General features: G+C 44.4%; 1 long non-coding RNA gene across 1 annotated transcript in view; it reads right to left on the reverse strand.

The window, feature by feature from the left end:
• Window positions 1-21293, reverse strand: part of LOC130276124 (uncharacterized) — a 63787-nt gene extending 42494 nt beyond the window's left edge. Inside the window, exon 1 of the long non-coding RNA XR_008845028.1 lies at window positions 21056-21293. This is a non-coding gene — a long non-coding RNA (uncharacterized LOC130276124). The remainder of the gene's footprint in view (window positions 1-21055) is intronic.
• Between the last annotated feature and the right edge of the window lie 785 nt (window positions 21294-22078).

Below are 22078 nucleotides of genomic sequence, written 5' to 3' on the forward strand. Positions count from 1 at the left end.
CGCTAACCTACCTGTGCTTGAAAAGCAAAAACCAGGGGCCAGTGGGCAATTACAGCAGCACTAGGCCGACATGCAGCCTGCTCCCAGTTACCTCCAGCGTGACTGAGCACACATACAATGGAAGGGGGGAGAGAGGCTACAAGCCCCACCCAAGTTGGCTGATATAGGTGCATGGCCTCACAGGTGCAACCCTAATGCTGCCTGGAAAATGTTCAAGGTGCATTAACATATGGAGTTTACACACCTCCAAGTATAAATTTTTAAACAACAACAAAAAACGTGGTCTCAAAAGGCTGGAGGTGCTCAACCCCAAATGCAGTTGTGCATATATACTGGGGGAGCAGATCCTGCCCTTGTAGTCCATTGCTAGGGGTGATCCCCAACATAAAAATGTATACAATGGAGGATGCCTGCAGTGGACTACAAGTGCCACAATAGAATCCTACACCAGATAAACGGTGTGGATGTGTAACAATTACAATAATACAATACAGGAATATGGGTGCACTACTGTGGTAGATGTATACAATGACATTGGCTAATCCCTCAACACTGATGTTAAAATTGAGACATTCGCCAGTGTATCCTTATATTAAGGACACACCAGAGCCCGCACACCAACGTCAAGGTTTCTCAGATGGCACGGGACCTAACGCTAACCTACCTGTGCTTGAAAAGCAAAAACCAGGGGCCAGTGGGCAATTACAGCAGCACTAGGCCGACAAGCAGCCTGCTCCCGTCGGCCTAGTCACCTCCAGCCTTTTGAGACCACGTTTTTTGTTGTTGGGATCATCTCTAGAGAAAGCATCACTCTGTACAATTCTGCAAGTGAACTTAGGCCTGAAGCCTGTTAATTTCTGCCGAATACAAAACCGTGAGTTCATCTAAACTCAATCCTAAATCTATGTGACTACTGAACCTAAAATTCAGTGGAACAGCGTAAAGCAAGCCTAAATTCAGTGGAACAGCGTAAAGCAAGCCTCAGAGCTTATTTTCCCTACAAGGTCCCAACCAACTGTGAGGAACCTAAAGTCCGGTCCTCTGTAAAGACTGTTACTACCGTTAACCTGCATGAAAGTTGCAGTAAAGTTATTTCCAGTTTATTAAACCTCCGGTTGTGGACAATCCTTTATTCCTCCCTATCGTTCCTGGGACGGGTGGCGGTAGGATATATATATATAGAGGAAGAACCCGCACCCTAGCATCACGACAGTTAAGGGTTAATCCAACACCCTTTCATCACTGCACAGCTACACCCTTCCTACCCTACATCCCCACAAGCTCACCACATAGCTAAGCTATCTCCAGTGCTCCCATAGACAATGAAGGAGTGACTCGCCATTTGATTCCAATGGGTGATTCAAGTCCCCATTTTCAAGATCACATGGGTTCTAAGTGGTCGAACCACCCACACTCATAAACTTACCCCCTATAAGTGTTAGAGGTTGGACTGCCTAAAGTGATGTATGTATTACTGTAAATTTGTTAATAACAGAAAAGTTCCCATTAGTCTGGTCACCAAACTTTACTGCATGCAATATCTGCTATGTTGTGAAGCAGTTCTGTCTATTTAAGCATACTGGCTGGTAAACCCTAAGTGGGAGCTGTGAAGGAAGCAATATTGGTTATCACCCATTTTCTTTCCAGGGTTAGTAATAGCAACGTCTGCAGAATTTACTTTTGGTGGTGACTACTTTGCTCTTTAGAATAATATCATATCATGTCCATGAATCCTTCACAATGATCTGCAGATGCTTCTGCTCCCACTTGGATTGCTCATTCTATTGCAGGCCTTGGTACAAGGCTGCAGATCATCTCCACAAAATGTTCCAGTCTCTGACTAATGGTGCTATGAATTAGAGGGATAGTGAAAAAGCCACTCAAGATGTAGCAAAGGCGCACAGGCAGCACTTGTTCTGCTTCATGTATTGTCACCTTTAATTATTTCTCTATTAATATAAATGACATTATGTAATTAGAATAGATTCAATATCCAGAAATCTCTCACTTTTGCATATTTAAAATTACTAGTTGTTTTAGTCCAAGGGAAAGGGATGCTCATTAAATGAATAATAAAAAAATAATTATTTAGTAATTACTTTGGGTTCATTTCCTAGAATCCTCTACTCTTCCTTAATTTAAGTAGAACCTTTAAACTCTTGGATCCCTTATGGGTAATTCATTTTTCATTAAAGGGTATTTCGACTTAACTTATACCTTTCCACATTGTGTAAGATTGTAGGGGTCCGGCCACTGTGTCCCCACAATCTCCAGAACAATGCCCAACCCTAAAATTTTAAATGTAGTGGCGGGTCGGCATCAATGAGTGTTGTACTCGAATGTCTCCGGTGACTCCATTGACAATGAATGATAATGTTGTCCTCTTGAACAGGGGAACGTGTGGGGTTTATACAGTAGCTATAGGCATTCCCCTGCCCCTTATATTTCCATAATAAATTATCCTGACCATTATGGCCTAGATTGATAGGTTATTATATTGTTTGTATGCTATTATGGCTTAATTACAGGGCTATTCCCTTTATATTCTTTTCACATATTTATGCTCTTTCATATATTTTGTATTGATTTGTAGTACTTGTAAGTTTTATGATGCATAATCTTCTGTATACTTGTTGTGTTCTTATATTGTGAAATATGGTGTGAAATGTGAAATATTATTACCATACATATCACCATCATACTGTTACTGACCAAATCCTTTGTACTGAGATTGGTATTATCAATAATTCCAGTACACTACCACCACAGAATGACTAATACTCCCACACTGCAACCGGAAAAAAAATCACTATGCAAAGACCAAGATTTACCCCATACTGTGATCATATACAGGTAGGCACCAACATTACACAGGCGCTGCTGACTATATAAGTGCTTGCAGTTCCATACAGTGAGTCACAGGTGACGTCTTCTTTGATCAGATTCGTTCACTTTGACGTTTCTTTTCCATCTGTCCTGGGCAACATGAAGACGTCTTCCAGCCAAGACTTGTCACCGCAGAATCTGTCAGACAAACATTTTAGGCTCCTAGTTTCAGCACCATCTTCACTTCAACACATGATGTGTTGGTGCCTGAATACATGGAGGAAGTACTAGAAACACATAGATGATGTCAGGGAAGCCCAGCATACCTTGCAGCCAGCAGCAAGATCACTTGACAACAGGATAACCAATTATTGCTTGCATTAATGTTACATACAGCTCCCTGGCCAATCATGAGACAGCATCTGAGTGAGCTTAAGAGGCTGATAATCCCCTATGCCAGTGGTTCCCAACCAGGGTGCCTCCAGGTGTTGCAAAACTACAACTCCCAGCATGCCTGGACAGCAAAAGGCATTTTGGAGAAAAAGAGATAGAGAGCACAGAGTAACCCTTAATCCCAGAAAGTCTTCACAAATCCATTAAAAAACAAGCTGAGTAAAGCATTGAGCAGTGGGATGACTTCAGTGACATGTCACTTGCATTGCTGTGTCCAGTTGGTGCACTACAATTGCCAGCAGTCTGACTTCAGAAAGAGCCCATAAAAGCTATCTCATTGCAAAAGAAAGCAAGCTGAACACAATATTGAACAGTGCCCTCTGTCACCTCCCTGCATTACTGTGTCCAGTTGGTGAACTACAGATTCAAGCAGTGTTTTTTGCAGAACAAGCCCATAAAAACTATTCTTTAACAATACAAAGCAAGCTGGGAAAGGCATTGAGCAGTGGACTGACCTTAGACAGTGACCTTCTGTCACCACCCTTCATTACTGTGCCCAGTTGATACACTACAGATCTCAGCAGTGCCACTGAAGAACAAGCCCATTAAAACTATCACAATTTAATATTATGCCACCTGAGCAAAACAGTGGGCTCACCTGTATTTTAACATGTATAGTGAATGCAATTTACGCCAAGCTATGTGTATTTTCTATGTTTAATTACATGTGATGTCCAAGTAACGGAGTGCGACCTGTAAGGTAAACATTGCTTCAGGTGCCTGCTGCACTATGCCCTGCTGCTCAAGTGATGCTTTAATATTTGTTATGGTCTTTGCCTTTTAATTTATATTAATTTATACATTGTACCTTTAAGAAATGTACAGGACATCTGTAAGGAGGTATGATGCAGAGTACCCCTAGCTAGGTATTTCTACCTGGTTTTAACATATACACAGTATATATATATATATATATATATATATATATATATATATATATATATATATATATAACACAGAAGGTAGCAGCACACCAGGTTGCATGAAGGGTTGGGTGCAATTCAGCAGGGGTCCCAAGGTCGCAGGACTCCAGATGGTATAGAAGTACAAAGAATACTGCAGCACTCCGGGGTAAAGGTGAAAAAACTGTGGAAGTGGTTTATTCCATCAGGGTGCACAAGGCAACGTTTCGGCCGAATCGTTGCCTTGTGCACCCTGATGGAATAAACCACTTCACCAGTTTTTTCACCTTTACCCCGGAGTGCTGCAGTATTCTTTGTACATACATATATATATATATATATATATATATATATATATATATATATATATATATATATTAAATGTGTATAGTGATGGTGTAATACACATTTTATGCCATTTAAGTGTATTTTCTGGGTTTAATCAAACATATTGCATTTGTACTGTTTAGCTCCAAAATAAGCACAGATCCTTCCTAAGCATATCAATTACTGTCTGGAAGGTTAAGTACTAAAATCAACTTATGGTGGATAACCCCTTTAAGTTGCCTGTATTTTCTGGGTACATTTAGGCCCAGATTTATCAATCTGTCTTAGACAAAAACTGGAGCAACCAATCCCAGCTCTGCTTACATTTTACCAAAGATTGCTAAGATATAAAAGCTGAGCTGAGTTTGGTTGTTATGGGCAAATCACTCCAGTTTTGTCTCGCACAGAATGATAAATCATGGCCATAGGTTTTTCCCCTGTGTTTAATATAAATACAGTGACCCCCCCCCCCCCCTGACCTATGATGGCTCCGACATACGATATTTTCAACATGCGATGGCCTCACGCTCTTCACCGCTGCCCTGGATGTCACCCTCCATCACTGTCGCCGCGTCCCCGGCGTGTCCCCACCGCTCCGGACGTCTCTGCTTCCCGAGGATCCTCACTCTCCTTCATCGTCATCACGTGTGAGGATCCACGGGAAGCAGAGACGTCTGGAGCGGTGGGGACACCCCAGGGACGCGGCGACAGCCATGGAGGGCAACATCCAGGGCAGTGGTGACGAGCGATGACGGGTCCGGAGTGGCGGGGAAAAGTGAGTGTGGTGTCTCGGTACCGCATCTTATATAGTACCTATTTATGTGTGGGTCCCCATAGCCAGAGTCCCTAGGACGTAGGGATCCCTGTTGTGTAGCCTACGCCTTGTTGCCTCTATTCTAACTAATAGCCTAGTAATTTATGTAAGGGTGATGTAAATATAGTAATATATGTAAATAAATGGTTAATTACCGGTTCCATAGCGTTGCAGGACCTGCGGGTTACGTGACTAGGTAAACTCTATGGTATTCTGCTTAAGGACCTTTGGAGGCCCGATGACATATGCAATCCCATTACTCTGTGTAATGGTGAGTGACAGATGTTCGGACCAATCGGATTCACCCCGCCCCCTGCCCATATAAGGGAGCGGCGGCCATCTTTTCTCTTTCTTGTTCCTGGGCTGTCAAACGAGAAGGATCTGCGCAGCAACTATCGCAGTGAGTTAGGCCCGAGCCTTGCGGCAACGGCTGAATAATTCAGAATATAGAGTGTATCAATTCCCAGACACTCTGCAGCATCACCGGACCTAATATAACCCCTAAATCTGGACGGATCTGCAAATATCTACCCTAAATTCAGAGACTTTCTAATAGCTCAAGGTCGGCAACAACTGTCAGTCACTGAGCAATATAAGGACTGTTTGTATGAGACTGTTACTGTGCCTTGGATGTATCACAAGCACTTAAGTAAAGTTGTTCAAGTTCAAGTTCAATTTCCTTGTGGATCTTCAGTCATTTCATGCAACCTATCGTTACTGGGAAGGGTGGCGATAGGCCGGAGCATTGCCTCAGCATACCAGCCCTTAGCCTGGCGTCACGAACTATAGGGTTAACATTAACCCCTCATATACCGATACCATACCACCACTACCATACACCCCCCAAAGGCTACCACATGAGTGTTACCAGGGCTGGATTAACGTAGGGGCGGATGGAGCGGCAGCTCCAGGCCCCTGCGTTAAAATAGGCCCGGCGGCCCGCACAAACGGCCGCACAGACCTAGGGCTGCAACATGCTGGGACCGGTGCTGGCACGGTCCCTGAATGTGCATAACCGGACCCTTCACCTGCGGGCCCCATCGTTCCCCCTGCGACTGGGCCAGCAGGTGAAGGGATCCGGGAAGCCAGCTGATCCGGGACACCTGTCCCGAATCTCCGAGCGACCACAGCTTTTAACACTGAGTGCGCCTTTAAGATGCACACAGCGTTGAGCGTGCGCTTGGTGCGGCAGCTGACGTAACAGGAAGGAGACGGCGGCTCTGTCCTATTACTCCAGCCCGGCTTCCTGTGCGGCAGCGGCTCTGCGGAGGCTGTCAGCACAGGAGAGAAGAGGAGAGAACAAGAGATGCGGGGGAACGAGGCAGAGGTGAGTGGTGTTTCTGTTTTTTGCTGGGGGCATTATTATGTGAGGGGGCATTACTTATATGTGGCAAAGTGACGAGGGCATTACTGATATTTGGGCAAAGTGAGGGGGACATAATATAATAATGCCCCTCACATGGCCCCCATATATAATAATGCCCCCTCACATGGCCCCCATATATAGTAATGCCCCCCCATATGTGGGGGCATTGTGAGGGGGGCATTACAATATATATATATATATATATATATATATATATATATATGTAGTTCTGACCCCTATAACTTATTTATTTTTCAGCATATGGGGTGGTGTGAGGGCTCATTTTTTGCGCCACAGTCTGCAGTTTTTATTGATACCAATAAAATTGAGACTTTTTGACTGCTTTTTATAAATATTTTTATGGTAAATGATGTGACCAAGAATGCACAATTTTGGACTTTGGTATTATTTTATGTGTACGCCATCCACCGTGTGGTTTAGCTACCCTTATATTGTAATAGTTCGGACATTTACGCACGCTGCAGTACCACATTTGATTATTTTTATTTTGTATTACATAATTTTATTTAAAAAATAGGAAATGGGGGGTAATTCAAGCTTTTCTTAGGGGAGGGGCTTATTCACATTTATCATTATTATATATTTTTTTATACTTTTAACTTTTTATTTTGTCCCCTTAGGGGGCTATATCATGCAATCTTACAATTACATATACTGATCAATGATATGCCATAGCATAGCATTGATCAGTGTTATCGGTGCTCTGCTGCTCCAGCCTGCATGGCAGGCTTGGAGCAATAAAACACCGATCGGATGGCGAGGAGCCAGGTAAGTGCCCTCTCGCCGTTCTCTTAGCTGATCGGGACATCACAATTTCGTCGCGATAGTCTTTATCACCTCTGCTGAGCTGCCTGGATTCTTTCACTTTCATTTTAGATGCTGCGATAAACTAAAATGGCCCTGAGTTACTAAGAGTGGAGTGTAGTTTTCCTTGAGGGTTTTAAATCCATACAGTTATTTTTCACGATATTTACTGTTTCCCTACATTTTGAACTTTTCCCTTAATTTAGTTTTTTTTACACATGCTCTGATCTGTAGGGTTTTCCTCAGCTGAAATCCACTAAATTTTCTGTGGCAACCTTAGTAAACATGTGTTTTTGTGAAAATGTTGGGGACACGCCCCTTTTTTGGCCACTACGCCAACTTTTCCCAGTGTCCATGACCCTTTTTCGTGTTTTCTCAGCGACCCTACCTTAACCTCTAAAGGACGCAGGGCGTACCTGTACACCCATCGCCCAGTAGATAACGCGGGGTCTGGCGGAAAATGAAAGCCAGGACCCTGGGCTAGTAGCTTGCGGCACTGATCGTTGTGCCGTACGCTATTTAAGCTTTAGACGCGGCGTTCAAAGTTGATCGCCGCATCTAAAATGAAAGTGAAAGCTTCCTGGCAGCCCAGTCAGGCTGATCGGGACCATAGCTCTGAAATTGCGCTGTACCGATCAGCTAGAAAGGTCCCCTTACCTGCCTCTGTCGCGTCTGATCGGCGATTGATTGCTCCAAGCCTGAAATCCAGGCTTGAGCAATCGACCGCCGATAACACTGATCTTTGCAGTGTTAATGCACAGCGATGATCTGTGTAGCAGATCAGTGTGTGCAGTGTAATAGCCACTGGGGTGGCGGAGGGGGGTCTATAACACTGCAAAAAAAGTGTGGAAAAGTAAATAAAGATCATTTAACACCTTCCCTATTAAAAGTAAGAATCACCCCCCTTTTCCCATTTAAAAATAAAAATAAACATATGTGGTATCGCCGCGTATGGAAATGTCCGATCTATAAAAATATATCGTTAATTAAACCACGCGATAAATGGTGTATGCATAAAAGAATTCCAAAGTCCAAAATAGCATCTTTTTGGCCACTTTTTATATCGTGAAAAAATTTATAAAAAGCGATCAAAAAGTCTGATCATTATAAAAATGGTACCGAAAAAACTTCTGATAACGGCGCAAACAATGAGCCCCATACGGCCTGTATGCAGAAAAATGTAAAAGTTATAGGGTATAGTAATACAAAATCAAACCTATATAAGTAGGATATCATTTTAACCATATGGAACTACAGAATAAAGATAAGATGTAATTTTTACCGAAAAATGTACTGCGTAGAAACGGTAGCCCCCAAAAGTTACAAAATGGCATTTTTTCTTCAATTTTGCTGCACAATGATTTTTTTTTTCCACTTTGCCGTGGATATTTTTGGTAAAATGACTCATGGCACTGCCATAGGCGTGCGCAGCCTATTGCATAAGGGTGTGCACCCTAAAGCACAAACTCACGCTGTGTGCGTGCATGTATATATATATATATATATATATATATATGTATATATATATACGCACACAGTTAGTATAGTTCCCCCACATTAGGTGCAGTATAGTTGCCCCACATTAGGTGCAGTATAAGTCCCACCACATTAGGTTGGCAGTATAAGTCCCCGCACATTAGGTTTGCAATACAGTTCCCCCACATTTGGTTGGCAGTACAGTTCCCCCACATTAGGTGCAGTTCAGTTCCCCCACATTAGGTGCCACCTAATGTGGGGGAACTGTACTGCACCTAATGTGGGGGAACTGTACTGCACCTAATGAAGGGGAACTGTACTGCACCTAATGAAGGGGAACTGTACTGCACCTAATGAGGGGGAACTGTGCTGCACCTAATGTGGGGGAAGTGTACTGCACCTAATGTGGGGGAACTGTACTGCACCAGTACAGTTCCCCTACATTAAGTGCAGTACAGTTCCCCCACATTATGTGCAGTACAGTTCCCCTACATTATGTGCAGAACAGTTCCCCTACATTAGGTGCAGTATAGTTCCCCACATTAGGTGCAGTATAGTTCCCCCACATTAGGTGCAGTATAGTTCCCCACATTAGGTGCAGTATAGTTCCCCACATTAGGTGCAGTATAGTTCCCCCACATTAGGTGCAGTATAGTTCCCCCACATTAGGTTGGCAGTATAGTTCCCCACATTAGGTTGGCAGTATAGTTCCCCACATTAGGTGCAGTATAGTTCCCCCACATTAGGTGCAGTATAAGTCCCCGCACATTAGGTTGGCAGTACAGTTCCCCCACATTAGGTTTGCAGTACAGTTCCCCCACATTAGGTTGGCAGTACAGTTCCCCCACATTAGGTTGGCAGTACAGTTCCCCCACATTAGGTTGGCAGTACAGTTCCCCCACATTAGGTTGGCAGTACAGTTCCCCCACATTAGGTGGCACCTAATGTGGGGGAACTGTACTGCACCTAATGTGGGGGAACTGTACTGCACCTAATGTGGGGGAACTGTACTGCACCTAATGAAGGGGAACTGTACTGCATCTAATGAGGGGGAACTGTACTGCGCCTAATGTGGGGGAACTGTACTGCACCTAATGTGGGGGAACTGTACTGCACCTAATGTGGGGGAACTGTACTGCACCAGTACAGTTCCCCTACATTAAGTGCAGTACAGTTCCCCCACATTAGGTGTAGTATAGTTCACCACATTATGTGCAGTACAGTTCCCCTACATTAGGTGCAGTATAGTTCCCTCACATTAGGTGCAGTATAGTTTCCCCACATTAGGTGCAGTATAGTTCCCCCACATTAGGTTGGCAGTATAGTTCCCCCACATTAGGTTGGCAGTATAGTTCCCCACATTAGGTGCAGTATAGTTCCCCCACATTAGGTGCAGTATAGTTCCCCCACATTAGGTGCAGTATAGTTCCCCACATTAGGTGCAGTATACTTCCCCCACATTAGGTGCAGTACAGTTTCCCCACATTAGGTTGGCAGTATAGTTCCCCACATTAGGTTGGCAGTATAGTTGCCCACATTAGGTGCAGTATAGTTCCCCCCACATTAGGTGCAGTATAGTTCCCCCCACATTAGGTGCAGTACAGTTCCCCCACATTAGGTGCAGTACAGTTCCCCCACATTAGGTGCAGTACAGTTCCCCCACATTAGGCTGGCAGTATAGTTCCCCCACATTAGGTGCAGTATAGTTCCCCCACATTAGGTGCAGTATAGTTCCCCACATTAGGTGCAGTATAGTTCCCCCACATTAGGTGCAGTATAGTTCCCCACATTAGGTGCAGTATAGTTCCCCCACATTAGGTGCAGTATAGTTCCCCCAAATTAGGTGCAGTATAGTTCCCCCACATTAGGTTGGCGGTATAGTTCCCCACATTAGGTGCAGTATAGTTCCCCCACATTAGGTGCGGTATAATTCGCCACATTAGGTGCAGTACAGTTCCCTACAAAAGCAAAATAGACATGGAGGCCACCAGCATCTGGGGGTGCTACCTTCCTACTGGCAGGAAGAGGGGTTAATTTGAGGGTACTACCTTCTTACTGGGGGGGGTTAATCTGGGGGTACTACCATCCTACTGGGGGGGTTAATCTGGGGGTACTACCTGCCTACTCGGGGCCCCAGATTACCCCCCCCCGGTAGGCCGGTAGTACCGAAGATTAACCCCCTCCCCCCAGCAGGCAGGTAGTATCCCCAGATTAACCCTCTCCCCACAGCAGGCAGGTAGTAACCCCCAGATTAACCCCCTCCCTCCAGCAGGCAGGTAGTACCCCCAGATTAACCCCCCCCAGTAGGATGGTAGTACCCCCCAGTTTAACCCCCTCTCCCCCTGTAGGAATGCAGTACCTCCCAGATTAACCCTATCCCCCCACCCTGTTAGAAGGTAGTACCCCCCTGATGACCCCTCCCCCCCCCCAGTAGGATGGTAGTACCCCCCAGTTTAACCCCCTCTCCCCCCCTGTAGGAAAGCAGTACCCCCCAGATTAACCCTATCCCCCCCCTGTAGGAAGATAGTACGGTGCCCCAGATTAACCCCCTCCCCTCAGACCCAGTAGGCAGGTTGAAATAACATTCACTCACTCAGCGCGGTAATCCTGCGAGCCGCGTACCGTCACGTCACGCTCTGGGGCCAGCGTCCTTGAATACAGCATGACATCCTGATGGTCATGTGACGGCAGTAACGCGCCGTCACATGACCGGACCAACTGAAGGTGAGCCAGAGCAGAGCGGGGCGGGGCACAAACAGGAGCAGGAGGCAGCGCTGTGCGGTGCGCCTGACAGACAGGCGCACCGCACAACGGGTGGGGCGGGGGTCTGGGCTGGTGAAGGACGGTCGGGCACAGATGGGGAGTGCTGTGGAGCGTCTTGGTGTCACCCGGTGCGGGCCGCACCCGGGTCGCAACGCCACTGGATTAGGGTGTGCCTGGGCACACCCGGCACACCCCGTGCGCATGCCTATGGGCACTGCAAAGTAGAATTGGTGCTGCACAAAATAAGCCATAATATGGAATTTTAGGTGCAAAATTGAAAGTGTTATGATTTTTAGAAGGTGATGAGGAAAACATTAAAATGCAAAACCGGAAAAACCATGCCTCCTTAAAGGGTTAAAGGGGTACTTCGGTGGAAATTTTTTTATTTTTAAATCAATTGGTGCCAGAAAGTTAAACAGATTTTTAAATTACTTCTATTAAAAAATCTTAATCCTTCCAGTTCTTATTAGCTGCTGAATACTACAGAGCACTATAACGGAGCTTGATGTGGATCCTCTAACCTGTGTGGCAGATGGCTCGGACCGTATCAGGGAGCGGAGTCTAAGGTGCCTCTGGTCTTCACCAGAGCCTACCGCAAGGCAGGATGGGCTTGCTGCGGCAGGCGACACCCAGTTCCCTACCCCCGACACAGCTGGACCACCCAGGTAGCTGGGCAAGGTGAGGTACCATAGGATAAGGCAGTAGCTTAGTCAAACGTAGCAGAAGGTCAAGGCAGGCGGCAAAGTTGTGAAGTCTAATAATGTTGCGGGAGGTCTGGATACACGGGGAAGGCTAACAGGCTATAAGGGACGCTTAATCTCAGGCTAGGGGCACTGAAGATCCGGCAGGGAAGTGTGGGAGGTGCAGGGACTTTAGAATGTTACAATGTAGTGTCAGGTGCAAACAGTAATTATGGGCGTACTGGCCCTTTAAATTTCAGAGCGGAGACGGGCAGGGGAAGAGACGGCAGCGGAGCATGGCGAGTGACGGGCCGGTATTCGCATGCGGGCACGTCCCACGATGCAAATTCCGGCCCCGCCGGCAGACAGGGACATAGGAACTCTACGCTCACGGCCGGTGCTTGAGGCCAGAGTGTAACAGTACCCTCCCCCCCTTTGGTCTCCCCCTCTTTTTTGAGGTCAAGAACTTGTGGATAAGGTCACAGTCTAGAATGTTGTCCTGCGGCTCCCAAGATCTTTTTTCCGGGCAAAATCCTTCCCAATCTACAAGGAAAAAACTTTTTCCTCTGACCAACTTGGAATCTAAAATTTCTTTAACGACATAAACTGCGGAGGTACCAGAGATGGGAGTAGGAGTGGTGACTTTTTTAGAGAAGTGATTATGGATAACAGGTTTTAAGAGTGATACATGAAAAGAATTTGAGATCCAGAGAGAGTAAGGTAAATGGGGAGAATAAGCTACAGGGTTTAAAGGTTTTTTGATTTTGTAAGGACCCAAATAGCGAGGACCCAGTTAATAACATGGTACCTTAAAATGGATGAACTTGGAAGACAGCCACACTTTGTCCCCTGGAGAGAATTCGGGAGGAGGACGCTTGCGATTTCATACGAGTGGCGGCATGCTGAAGAGAGTCACAAGTCTTTTGCTAGATTGAGACGAAGTTCTGCACTTGATCATCGGCCATGGGAACTCCGGAGGAAGTGGACAAGGGTAAAGGAGGACGAGGAGGAAGTCCATGGAACACAAAGAAAGGAGAAGACCCAGAGGATTCAGAATCTTTATAATTGTAGGAAAACTCGGCCCAGGGTAGCAGATCGGCCCAGTCATCTTGGCGAGTGGAAACAAAATGGCGGAGATAGTCTTCCAAGACCTGGTTTACCCTTTCGATCTGGCCATTGGATTGAGGGTGGTAACCCGAAGAAAAATCTAATTTAACTTGTAGGCATGAACAGAGGGCTCTCCAAAACATAGAGATAAATTGGACTCCTCGGTCAGAGACAATATGGGACGGCAATCCATGCAGGCGGAAGATATGGCAGAGGAACAACTTGGCAAGCTGTGGTGCAGAGGGTAATTCTGGTAATGGCACAAAATGAGCCATTTTAGTGAATCGATCCACAACAACCCAAATGACCGTATTTCCACCAGAAGAGGGAAGATCAGTAATAAAGTCCATTGCAATATCGGTCCAGGCTCTGGAACTGGCAATGGATGTTGTGGACCAGCAGGCTTGGAAGGGGGGTCTTGTCCTGGGCACAAACTGAACAAGATCGGACAAAATCAATGACATCCCGCTTTAGAGTGGACCAATACTGTCAGACGATGAGCTTTATGGACTTACGAATTCCAGCATGACCGGCCAATAGAGAGGAATGACCCCATTTCAGGACTCGGAGTCTTAAACGGGGAGGTACATAAGTCTTCCCTGGTGGCAAGTGCTGAAGACACACTGGCGCTGCTGAGATGAGACGATCAGGGGAAATAATATGTTGAGAATGGGATTCCAAGCCTTGAAGATTGCAGGATCTGGACAGAGCACCAGCACTAAGATTCTTCTCTGCAGGACGGAAGTGGATACAGAAGTTAAATCTGGAGAAAAACAGAGCCCAACGAGCCTGTCGGGGGTTGAGACAATGGGCAGACTGGAGATAGAGAAAATTCTTGTGGTCAGAATAGATAGTAAGCGGATGTACAGAGCCTTCCAAGAGGTGACGCCATTCTTCTAATGCAAACTTAATTGCCAAGAGCTCACAATGTACGATGGTATAATTTCTTTTCACAGGGGAGCAGGTTTTGGAGAAAAATCCGCAGGTTAAAGTTCTCCCCTTAGAAGACTTCTGCATCAACACTGCACCTGTTCCAACTGACCAAGCATCCACTTCCAAGATGAATGGCTTGCTAGGATCGGGTCTAGATAGAACAGGAGCCGAAGCGAAGGCAGACTTTAACTGTTTGAAAGCTTCTTCATACCCCAGAAATGGAAAGCTGTTTTTTTCAAAAGTACATTTCTCTAGTTTAGCGTACAGAGAATTTTTACGGAGACGTTGTAACACTTGGCGGTGGTGAGAAAGATGAGACAGGATATTGGGTAGATGAGTATGCCTTCCAAATAAACAACAACACAGAAGTATAAGAGGTCACGAAAAATATCATTGACGAACTCCTGGAAAACTGCTGGAGCATTGCAGAGTCCAATTGGCATCACTAGATACTCAAAATGACCGTCACGGTCATGACCGTCGAGATGACCGTCATTAAATGCGGTCTTCCATTCGTTCCCTACTCATATACAAATCAAATTATAGGCCCCACGAAGATCCAATTTAGAGAAGATTTTGGCACATAGCAGACGATCAAACAACTCCGAGATTAAAGGAAGTGAGTAGAGGTTCTTTATTGTAATTTTATTCAGACCTCGGTAGTCGATGCAAGGTCGCAGAGACTCATCTTTTTTTTCCTCAAAGAAGAAACCGGCTCCGGCAGGGGAAGAGGACATCCTGATGAATCCCTTCTGAAGGTTCTCTTGGATGTAATTAGACATGGCCTGAGTTTCAGGAACAGACATAGGGTAGATTCTGCCCCCGGGAAGTGTGATGCCAGGCAGCAAGTCAATTGGACAATCGTAGGGACAATGTGGTGGTAACACTTCGGCTTGCTTTTCACTGAAGACATCAGCATAGTCCAGAAGAAAGGAAGGCAAACTGGGCAGTGGACGAGATGATGGTTCCAATTTTGTGATACGTATGTGGATACAGTTGTTGCAATACGGACCCTAGCGAAGAACTTCTTCAGTTTTCCAATTCAGCTGCAGAGCATGGAGTTGCAACCACGGTAGGCCAAGCAAGAGAGGAGAAGTACAATGAGAGAGAACATAGAAGGACAAGTTCTCTCTATGCGAGACTCCGACCTGCATAGATAATGGTTCTGTGCGATATAGCACAGTACAGACCAGTCTTTCACCATTCACCAAAGAGCTGTGGAGAGGTTTTAATAGGCGGGACATCGGCAAATGATGCCTATGTACTAGGGAAGCATTTCCCTGTGACTGAGGACGCAGAGGACAATCTTTTAGGAAGTGATCCGCACTGGCGCAGAATAGGCAAAGATTCTCAGTTCATCGTCGGTCCTTTCCTGCGGGGTAAGGCGAGACCAATCCACCTGCATGGCCTCCACTGCAGGAGGCAAGGGAGAAGGTTGCGGTGGTTGCTGGAAGACTGGTGCCAGATGTAGAAAGCACAGAGGTCGTGCAGACTCCCTTTCTTGGCGTAGTTCCTCATGTCGCTCTGAGAAACATATATCAATCCGGGAGGCCAACTGTATAGGGTCATTCAGATTAGATGGCAATTCCTGGGCAGTGAGGACATCCTTAATTTGACTTGATGACAACTTGAAAGTGGTGCAAAGAGCTTCATCATTCCATGCTAACTTCGATGCCATGGTACCAAACCGAATGGCATACTCGCCCACAGAGGAGTTGCCCTGAGTAAGCAGATAGCGAAAACGCGTTCAGGATGAGGTGAGGTATTATATGTAAGAGTGCATGGCCTGACTTGTATATTATAACTGCATTTTTCATTTCAGCCTAAGTGTATCTTGCCTATTATCGTGTAGATTGTTTACTTACAGCGCTTCTTATACTTGGTGTGCCTCCCTTACTAGTGTTTGCACACCTTCAGTGACCATTATATATTTGTGTATGCGCTTTACTTATATTTATGATATACTCACATCTATTGTTCTATATGTGTATTCTGATTTTATCTACCCATGTTTAATAAAGAGTGTGTATGTTTTTAAACATATGTTCAATAAAGATTTACAATTTTTATACCATATTTTGCCCCTTTGTTTGGTGAAAAGTCTTATGATATGATGTAGAACTGGGTGTCATTGGATTTCTCGTCCAAAACAATCTGTTCCATCATCTCTACCTTTACTTCCCACCATTAGTGCTTAGCAGAAGAATAACCACGAAGAGGAGGTGTGTGAGGGCAGTCAAGCTTTGGATTATGTTGCAGAGGTTAAAAGGGAACTCCGTTTTCTTTCTTTTTTTTTTTTTTTTTTCAAATTAACTGGTGCAAGAAAGTTAAACAGATTTGAAAATTACTTCCCTTTAAAAATCTTAATCTTTCCAGTACTCATCAGCTGCTGTATAATACAGAGGAAGTTCATTTATTTTTGAATTTCTTTTCTGTCTGACCACAGTGCTCTCTGCTGACACCTCTGTCCATGTCAGGAACTGTCCAGAGCAGGAACAATTCCCCATAACAACCTCTCCTGCTCTGTACAGTTCTGTACTGGAAGGATTAAGTTTTTTTTAAATTTACTAATCTGTTTAACTTTCTGGAGCCAGTTGATTAAAATATATATATATATATATGTATTTTCCATAGGAGTACCCCCTTAAGGAAGGTGCAAGCAGTTGCCAAGCATAGCAATAGTGGGACTGGTGGTAGGGGTGGTGAGATTGTAAAGCATCATGGTGGATATGCTGAGGAGCAAGGAGCCCATGATCAGACATCAGAAGTCTACAATGAGAGTAGTGGTGGGGACAATGAGGAGGAGTTTGATGATGATGATGTCAACTATGAAAAGCGGAGCCGAGGTGATCTGATCAGCTCAAGAGCATGTGACAGCGATACTTCTGCATTTTACAGCAGGATGGTATACCTATCTCTTTATGGTATTCTGCTGTGTGGAAATTTTTATCTTACCAGATACCAGAAAGCAGACACAGTGCCATCTATGAAAAAAGAAAGAAGGGCATAGCCAAGGTCCAAAGTTAGGAATTACGACTCTATGTAAGCACATGAACTGGTTACAAGTATCACTAGTCCACCACTACCTACTGTCTGTTGTCTGATACTAGCACTAGCCCAACACTGCCTGCTTTTCGCTGGCTACTAACACTACCACCAGTCCACCACTGACTGCTGTCTGATGGCTACTACAAGCACTAGTCTACCACTGCCTGCTATCCGCTGGCTACTATAACTTCCACCAATCCAACACTTCCTGCTGTCCGCTGGCTACTTCAAGGATTGGTACACAACTGCCTGCTTTCTGCCGTTCTTCACTATTTTGAGACACCGTCACCAACCTTTTGCCACTCCTAAAAAGGGAGAATTTTTAAACTTTTAAACATTTATAAAACAAAAGCTTTACTATTGACTAATTTTTTTTAATTATTTTTTTCAACTTTTTAATGTTTACAAAAGCTATTTCTTCATTCCTCCTAATGGTGAGATCACACACAGCGCATTTGTGGTGCACTGTATGTGATGCTGCTAATGCTCTTCCAGCTGCCACATAACGACTGCAGAGGGAGCTCCCTGCAGCCTGGTAGCTGTGTGTTTCAGCTTGTGACTGTCGGCGATAAGTCCACTGCTATTAGTGGACACACAAAGCTACAGGGAGTAGGAAGCTCGCTCGGTGACTGCAGGGTCAAATATGCTGCGGTTGCACTATATGTGACCCTACCCTAGCGTAAATTAACATAGCAGAGTTTTTGCTTAAATTTCTACAACTATAATTAATCTGAATGTGGTTGTTTTGACACCAACAAGCTCTATAGTGAAAGTGTGGCACTTTCACTTTGTAAATATACCCTGAAGAAAAGAAAAAAAAACTGTGCCATGCTGCCCCCATTTAGTCCTTGCAATAAATATTAGACACTTTTGCTTTGAAGATAATATTTAGTATTTAGAAGGGTAACCTAAGATTCTGGGGCCCCCAGTGCAAAATGTGTAACAAGAATCATAGCCGTGATAATAATAGTTTCCTCATATTGGGCAAAGAAACTTTTTGTGGCCTGTGATGTGACTACAACCTTTGCCCCCCATAGTTATCTTTTCTGCTAACTACACACCATACAAAAAGAAAACAGTCATAAAGAAAGCTGCAGCTCTTCCAAGAAAAGCTTCACTGTGTTAAGTATAATCCAATTCAGCGGCTGCGTGATGCCTCTAATAAACAATTCCTGCCGTAGGGAAAGTTGCAGTTCGTATTTTCTCGCCGACCCTGCACCTTCCACAGGGATTATCTTAATAAAAGATCTTCATGTGCCCCAACGGTGAATGCGGCTCCTTTTATCTCAGGGCATCACCTCTCATTTCCGTTTACACCTGGCACATCTTGGCAGCTCTTCCTCCTGTGGCAAGCGCAAGATATTCCGCAGTGTTTGACATTGGATTAAATGCTTTAAAGATTTTTTTTTTTAACTAAGAGGCTGAGTGGGAGGGGAAGGGGTGACTGGAGGGGGGGGGAGGGGCAGAGAACACTTAAAGTCTTATTGGCCATCTGCCATCCACTGAGTGCTCGTCAATAGTGATCTGTCATGCAATTAACTGCTAATAAATAACCACAACAGGGCCGTCTCGCTTGGCAGGAGCTGGGCACGGAATAAGAACAGCCGACTACTAAATAACCCACAGAAATGGGGGTCATGAAATCCTTTACTGGGACAATGTCATATCATCACCATCTTTTCTTGGCGCCACCTTCAAGGTTCTTGAAGACCGACAAGATTTACTGTATCTGGATTCTAATCAATAAGTAACTATAAAATATGGTTTCTCTAGAGTCCATAACAACTTGTCTAAATTGGGCTTGTCTAGAACACAGCGTTTTATTGTAAGACTTTATTTAAGAGTTTGGTGGCTTTTTCATCTCCGGCATTTGTGTAAAAGAAATGGATTCAGTCAATCAATCAATCAACCAACCAATCAATGCATCAGTAATCCAATTGGATGCAAAATCGTGTTGTATTTTTGTTGTTTCAATGTCAAACTCACACATACCATACCAGAGAGCAGTGGTCTTCTAACGGTGACTGTTTAGCTGTTGTGAAACTATAGTTTCCAGCCTGCCACTTCCAGGTCATGTTGAGAGTTCACGTTTTGCACCAACTTTAGAGACGTAGGTTGGAAACTATTACCATAAATGTAGATTCTGCTGCTGCTATGGCATCCATTGAGAAGGTTTGAACCTGGATGGGGATTGTTATCTCAAAGAGCTATATAGTCAATATAGTATGGAAACATTACAAAGAAGCAGGTGAGTGGCTGAGGTGAGTTGCCGATTATTTTCCTGCTTCTTTGTAACGTTTCCATGCACTATTGCCAATCAGAGCACCACCTCCAGCATTCCTAGTTCAAGTCTGCCATTTAATCACTGTTCTATACCTAAATGGGGAAGTAGTGCCGTGCTGGCTATCTACGAACTGAGTCAATATAGTATTATCACTGGCTCCTAGCACTCCAGCCAAAGTTTACTAGATCTGTTTTCGGAGGTTTGCGGACCTATGTACTATATACACTATAGAGGAGGCTCTGCAGCAGCAATAGAAATCCATGGTTGGTTCCCCCTTTCATAGGTCATGTGATATTGTTTGACTTGCGCAGGGAACAGAACAGAACCACCTAGTGGCCATTTTTTTAATATAAGGGTTGAGAATTAGTGTTGCTCGCGAATATTCGCAATTCGAATTTTATTCGCGAATATCGCATATTCGTGAATTCGCGAATATTCGCGAATATAGCGCTATATATTCGTAATTCGTATATTTTTTATTTATTTATTTTTTTTTTTTTTCACAGCACACATCACAGTGATCATCCCTCTCTGCTTCCAGCTTATGTGGTGTAAGAAGGCTCTAATACTACTGTGTGAGACTGGTGTGCGAATTTTCGCATATGCGAAAATTTATATATGCGAATTTTCGCTTATGCTAACTTCTGTATATACAAATTTTCGCACATGTAAATTTTCGCACATGCGAATATTCGCATATGCGAAAATAAAACGGGAATATTACGAATATGCGAATATTCGCGAATATGACGAATATTCGTCCATATATTCGCGAATATTCGCGAATTCGAATATGGCCTATGCCGCTGAACACTATTGAGAATGTTAACAGCAAGTAAATAGCAAATTGTGTTATAATTACATAAGGATCAACATATTAAAAGTTTAGTTTGGTGACAGGTACTCTTTAAATGCAAAGCCATGAACAGATCATAAATGGAGGACACATATAAAGGAAAGACTGAGACTTCTCCTATGCTCAAAACTGCCCCTTGCTGCCCCTGCAATTGAAGTTTCCCAACTCCCCATCATTTAAAATGTTTTAATCATTACAATGAGCGGAGGGAAGCTTGTGGTTATGTGCTTCACTACCCAGTTTACACAAGCTCCACTATAACTCTGAGAGCAGGGGAGTGAATGGCATAACCATGAGCTTCTCCCTGCTCATTTTAATGATCTGTATCTCTATGTGACATGTCAAACCTTTTTTGTTAAATCCAGTATAGAAGTTGTAAAGAAGACGGCACTCACCATACAACAGTGGAGACTTTAATGCGGCAGTTGGTGCTTGACAGACATCCAGAGGCAGAGACAGTGAAGACAGGAGTGGGGTGGGGGGGTATGTGCGGGACAGACTGTTTCACGTGACACGCGTGCTTCCTCAAGCCAGGATACCTCAGCTTGTAATCTGCACCTGATATGTATTTCTGTGGTGCTCTGTCTGAAAAGTGTATTAAATCCAGTTAGATCCAGTTGTAAAGAAGACGGCACTCACCATACAATAGTGGAGACTTTAATGCGGCAGTTGATGCTTGACAGACATCCAGAGGCAGAGACAGTGAAGACGGAGGGTATGTGCCGGACAGACTGTTTCACATGACACACGTGCTCGAGGAAGCGCGTGTGTCACGTGAAACAGTCTGTCCGGCACATACTGTCTTCACTGTCTCTGCCTCTGGATGTCTGTCAAGCATCAACTGCTGCATTAAAGTCTCCAGTATGGTATGGTGAGTGCCATCTTCTTTACAACTTCTATACTGGATTTACTGTAGATAGAGCACCACAGAAATACATAGCAGGTGCAGATTCCATCAGTGGTTACCAGTAGCAAAGAACAAATGTACACCTAGTGGCGTCAGTGCCGAAGCTGTTTTCTCTTCATCTTTACCTTTTTTGTTAAATGACTGGGATACTGAAAAAAAAAATCTTAGCATATGAACACACCCTTTAGGCTACCTGCCTGTATTTAGCTAAACTCAAACACCCATCTAGATTAATTTGTCATCTCTCATTGTGATTTGATAATGAATTGTCCCACACAACACAGTCGAGATATCAGATAAAACCAGTAAGTGTATAATAAATTGACCTGCCTTCTGACACTGCCAACAACCCTTGGGTGACAGATTTAGGGCTTCTGGGAGATGTAAATCTGAGTTCTGTAGAAGTTGTTCTTATATTTTCTGTGACTAACAGCTGGGACTTCTTAATAATTGTTTCAGTGTTGAGAACATGGACTTATTAATGACACCTTGACATCTCTAGGACAGATGG

This window comes from Hyla sarda, chromosome 6, assembly GCF_029499605.1.
Source record: "Hyla sarda isolate aHylSar1 chromosome 6, aHylSar1.hap1, whole genome shotgun sequence".
In the NCBI taxonomy this organism is placed as follows: domain Eukaryota; kingdom Metazoa; phylum Chordata; class Amphibia; order Anura; family Hylidae; genus Hyla; species Hyla sarda.